Source organism: Pezoporus wallicus, unplaced genomic scaffold (assembly GCF_028554395.1).
Source record: "Pezoporus wallicus isolate ANWC-B61680 ecotype Strahan unplaced genomic scaffold, APGP_CSIRO_Pwel_v1 contig_5416, whole genome shotgun sequence".
Lineage (NCBI taxonomy): Eukaryota > Metazoa > Chordata > Aves > Psittaciformes > Psittacidae > Pezoporus > Pezoporus wallicus.
Window position 1 is genome coordinate 1,046,707 of NW_026642898.1, and position 5,794 is coordinate 1,052,500.

The following is a 5,794-nucleotide window of genomic DNA, read 5'->3' on the forward strand; positions in this document are numbered from 1 at the left end:
GCATAGTTGCAGGGGGAAATGCCAAGTACGCAAGGCTGCTCTCCTTGAAAGAGCCATGTCTATTCTTTAGCTCCAGTAAGGCACATCTGGCTGTCATCTCTGCACATCTGTATCCTGTGATTTACACAGTTCTCTCCCCATGCTTTATGTGGTTTTATGCTCTGATGAGGCTCTGGAAAGAATAAAAGCACATCAGCAGAGCCCCTCTGAGAGCCAGCTCTCTGGGAGCCGAGGGTCCTAACAAAGCTGGTGGGACCTCCTCTGGAGCCTGCAGCAAAGCCTTTCCACAGCCTCCCAGGAGAACACGGAGCAACCAGCAATGCAAGCAGAGACCTGTGGACATTCACTAGAGCATCATGGGAAGCACCTGGGAAAAGAGGAATTTTCTTAGCACCTCTGCTCTTTTTCAGCCCCTTTTTCAGGTTTAACACAGACTTGAACACCATCGCACTGATTAAGATTTATAAGTCAGTCTTGTTAAGTTTGATCTGTAACAAGACTGGTTCCTGGCCTGATAGTTCCAATGAGAGTTTCAGCTAGTTCTTCGACTGGTGTTTCAGGTGGGATCCTACTATGCACAGGTACCCAGACACTGACTGGAAACCATGAGCAGCTCCTGAAAGAAGCAGCAGTTTCCTGCCCTTCAAAGACTGTCAGTAAAGGAGAGGAGGTGTCTGTGCCTTTGCTATCTCCTTTCCTCAGCCCGGCTGCTGCAGAAGCCAGCTAAATAGGATTTCCTCACTTGGATTGCAGAAGCAACTCCAAAGAACAGTCACAATGTCTTTAATGCCCACCTTTGCTGACTGGCCCTCAAAAAGCACTGAGATCATCAGAGTCCTCTTTTTAAGAGGTGGAATCAGGTGGGACATAGCTGCGATCTGATGGACTGAACGTGGCACATCATTACGGTTCCACACTGTTAGGAGATGATGAGATGCTCCTCAAAGAGTATCAAAATGGACAGATGAGAAACAAGAGTGAAAGAAAGGACATGGAGGAGGTGATATAAAGCAAACTGAGTATTCAGCAGCGTGTCGGTGTCCTCTGCTCTTTCTTTAGCAGTTCTTTTTTTTCTTGCAGAAGGCTCCTACAGAAGATAAATATAAGAGCTTTTCCCTTGGAAGGGTAACATCTACAGCACTTCCCTTCCTTCTATTTCCTCCTGGAGACAGATCGGTGCAATGCCTGCTCCTCCTACACGCTTGTTTATCAGTGGGAGGGGAGTGAATTCTGCTCCCCAGAAATGGAAATGTTTCACAAGTACTTACTACGCTGGTGAGGAATTTGCTAAATCACTTTGTGATTCTGAGTGGGGAATGTGTTCCTGAACTACCCGGTATATTCCTAGTTTCAGTTCCCAAAACAGCAAGCTTCCACCTCAAGCAGCTCTGCAATGGGACAAAAGGAGGCTTGTGATGGGGGGTGAATGATGATTTCACAGTGGCTCTCAGGGTCACTCTTTTGAGCAGTTACAGACATCAAAAGGACATTCAGATCCAAAAGGAATACCTGGGGAATGCAGTCATCGTCCTTTGTCCTGTCAGCAATGGGGGCACTCACCCCAAGCTCCTCTCCCCTGAAGCTGGCTGATAGGTTTCACATGGTGTTGATCAGGGCCAGCCCTGAGACAGCACCATCCCAGATGGGGTGACTTCCTGTGCTGTGTGACAGCACTACAGGTTTCACAGTTGTTTACCATGGGATAAAACCCGTCCTACCAGAGGAAGGGAGTGTGTCCTACCTGGAAAATCCCCAAACCAAAACAAAACGCCTCTTCCATAGTTACATCCCGGGACAGTGATTAACTTGGTCTATTTACTGTGTGTTGGGAGCTGACTCTGCCTGCCTGAGGCCAGCAGTGACACCGGCACTTCTCAAGTTGTGAGGAGGAGCTCAGGCAATAAATCTTTAAGAGCAGTGTTGGGGACTGAGATCCTGCTTTAGCTCTGAATCACAAGAAACCCTTGGAAGAGAGGTTGGAAGCCAAGTGCATAAAAAGATGCTGTGCACAGAATAAGGCTTTCTCTAATGGGAACTGATAGTAACGAATCAAAATTCTTCCAGTGCCTAAAGGGGCTGCAGGAAAGCTGGAGAGGGGCTTGGGACAAGGGCCTGGAGGGACAGGCCAAGGGGAATGGCTTGAACCTGCCCGAGGGGAGACTGAGCTGAGCTCTGAGGCAGAAGCTCTTCCCTGGAAGGGTGCTGAGGCGCTGGCACAGGGTGCCCAGAGAAGCTGTGGCTGCCCCATCCCTGGCAGTGTTCAAGGCCAGGTTGGACACAGGGGCTTGGAGCAAGCTGCTCCAGTGGAAGGGGTCCCTGCCCGTGGCAGGGGTTGGAGCTGGAGGTCCCTTCAACCCAAACCAGGCTGGGATTCTATGAAAAATATCAAGAGTGGTGTTTTCATTTATTTCAGTGTCTGTGTGCAGCTAGCCATGGTGCAACTCTGCGGCCATGGTGCAACGCTGGCCATGGTGCAACACACCAGCCATAGCAACTCTTGAGCAGCATTGAGATCGTAGGAGCAGATGCATTTCTTCCCCTTCCTTGTTCATCTCATCTCAAGGTGGCTCTCCAGCCAGAAAGCGTTTTGCTGGTGTGGGCAGGGCGATACGTGGGTCTGTGTTGAACTGAGGGTGCGGGGTGACTGTGGCTGTGCTGTGTCTCAGCTGCCTCTTCTGCCAGCTCCCAAGGGCTTTGGTCATGCATGGAGCGGAAAAGCCTCACTGAGCAAGGGGTGTGGAGGAAGCAGAGCTCCTGCACAGCGCACTGTGAGCACTGAGGAGCTGGGGCAGGCAAGGACCAGGATGAGCTCTCCATGCTGCTCTCTGTGTCTCAGGTTGCTGTCAGGAGTATTTTAACTTGGAATGGTGAAATGTTTGAAATATTTTTGGAGAGTTTCTGTTCTGTCGCTGCATCAGTCTCCTTCGATTTGATTCAGTGTGTTCACACTGGAGATGGTGCTGCCCATGTTCTCACACTCTCCTCCCATTGATCGCAGCAGCCTCCCTTGCTGCTGCTGCTGTCTGGATGTGAGCACCGGGGGCCGGGCAGAGGTCCCAAATATCACTGCTGTTTTAGGAACTCATGTTTCAAACCCAGGCTCTCCCAGATGTTCCTCCTATGTCCTGGGGCAGATGTGTCACTAACCCCAGAGGCCTTCCTGAAGAGTGGGGTAACGGTGTCTCTTCACCACTGCAGGCCCTGCAGAGGCAGCAGTCTCCTCGTGTGCACACAACACCCTGGCTCCAGCGCAGTCAGTGGGGTTTGTTAACGCTGCACCAGCAGTTCAGAGATTAAACAGGGAGAGGGTGGAGGGTTCAGGCCAACTCAGGTTTTGGTGCAGGGGCTGCCTGGTGCTGTGGCCAGTGGCACAGCTCCATGTCAGTGCCATGGTTGGTGGCACAGCTCCATGTCAGTGCCATGGTTGGTGGCACAGCTCCATGTCAGTGCAATGGTTGGTGGCACAGCTCCGTGTCGGTGCCGTGGTTGGTGGCACAGCTCCATGTCAGTGCCATGGTTGGTGGCACAGCTCCGTGTCGGTGCTATGGTTGGTGGCACAGCTCCATGTCATGCCATGGTTGGTGGCACAGCTCCGTGTCAGTGCCATGGTTGGTGGCACAGCTCCGTGTTGGTGCTATGGTTGGTGGCACAGCTCCATGTCATGCCATGGTTGGTGGCACAGCTCCGTGTCAGTGCCATGGTTGGTGGCACAGCTCCATGTCAGTGCTATGGTTGGTGGCACAGCTCCGTGTTGGTGCTATGGTTGGTGGCACAGCTCCATGTCAGTGCCATGGTTGGTGGCACAGCTCCGTGTCAGTGCTATGGTTGGTGGCACAGCTCCATGTCATGCCATGGTTGGTGGCACAGCTCCGTGTCAGTGCCATGGTTGGTGGCACAGCTCCATGTTGGTGCCATGGTCGGTGGCACAGCTCTGTGTCGGTGATGTGGTTGGTGGCACAGCTCCGTGTTGGTGCCATGATTGGTGACTCAGCTCCATGTTGGTGCCATGGTCGGTGGCACAGCTCTGTGTCGGTGATGTGGTTGGTGGCACAGCTCTGTGTTGGTGCCATGATTGGTGACTCAGCTCCATGTTGGTGCCATGGTCGGTGGCACAGCTCTGTGTCGGTGATGTGGTTGGTGGCACAGCTCCGTGTTGGTGCCATGATTGGTGACTCAGCTCCATGTTGGTGCCAGGGTTGGTGGCACAGCTTGATGGCAGTGCTGTGGTTGGTGGCACAGCTCCATATTGGTGCCGTGGTCGGTGGCACAGCTCCATGTCAGTGCCATGGTTGGTGGCACAGCTCCGTGTCGGTGCCGTGGTTGGTGGCACAGCTCCATGTCGGTGCCATGGTTGGTGGCACAGCTCCATGTCGGTGCCATGGTTGGTGGCACAGGTCCATATTGGTGCCGTAGTTGGTGGCACAGCTCCATGTCAGTGCCATGGTTGGTGGCACAGCTCCATGTCGGTGCCATGGTTGGTGGCACAGCTCCATATTGGTGCCGTAGTTGGTGGCACAGCTCCATGTCAGTGCCATGGTTGGTGGCACAGCTCCGTGTCGGTGCTATGGTTGGTGGCACAGCTCCATGTCATGCCATGGTTGGTGGCACAGCTCCATGTCAGTGCCATGGTTGGTGGCACAGCTCCGTGTTGGTGCTATGGTTGGTGGCACAGCTCCATGTCATGCCATGGTTGGTGGCACAGCTCCGTGTCAGTGCCATGGTTGGTGGCACAGCTCCGTGTCAGTGCTATGGTTGGTGGCACAGCTCCATGTCATGCCATGGTTGGTGGCACAGCTCCGTGTCAGTGCCATGGTTGGTGGCACAGCTCCGTGTCAGTGCTATGGTTGGTGGCACAGCTCCATGTCATGCCATGGTTGGTGGCACAGCTCCGTGTCAGTGCCATGGTTGGTGGCACAGCTCCATGTTGGTGCCATGGTCGGTGGCACAGCTCTGTGTCGGTGATGTGGTTGGTGGCACAGCTCCGTGTTGGTGCCATGATTGGTGACTCAGCTCCATGTTGGTGCCATGGTTGGTGGCACAGCTCTGTGTCGGTGATGTGGTTGGTGGCACAGCTCCGTGTTGGTGCCATGATTGGTGACTCAGCTCCATGTTGGTGCCATGGTTGGTGGCACAGCTTGATGGCAGTGCTGTGGTTGATGGCACAGCTCCATATTGGTGCCGTGGTCGGTGGCACAGCTCCATGTCAGTGCCATGGTTGGTGGCACAGCTCCGTGTCGGTGCCGTGGTTGGTGGCACAGCTCCATGTCGGTGCCATGGTTGGTGGCACAGCTCCATGTCGGTGCCATGGTTGGTGGCACAGGTCCATATTGGTGCCGTATTTGGTGGCACAGCTCCATGTCAGTGCCATGGTTGGTGGCACAGCTCCATGTCGGTGCCATGGTTGGTGGCACAGCTCCGTGTCAGTGCCCTGGTTGGTGGCACAGCTCCATGTCGGTGCCATGGTTGGTGGCACAGCTCCATATTGGTGCCGTAGTTGGTGGCACAGCTCCATGTCAGTGCCATGGTTGGTGGCACAGGTCCATATTGGTGCTGTATTTGGTGGCACAGCTCCATGTCAGTGCCATGGTTGGTGGCACAGCTCCATGTCGGTGCCATGGTTGGTGGCACAGCTCCATATTGGTGCCATAGTTGGTGGCACAGCTCCATGTCAGTGCCATGGTTGGTGGCACAGCTCCATGTCGGTGCCATGGTTGGTGGCACAGCTCCATATTAGTGCCGTAGTTGGTGGCACAGCTCCATGTCAGTGCCATGGTTGGTGGCACAGCTCCGTGTC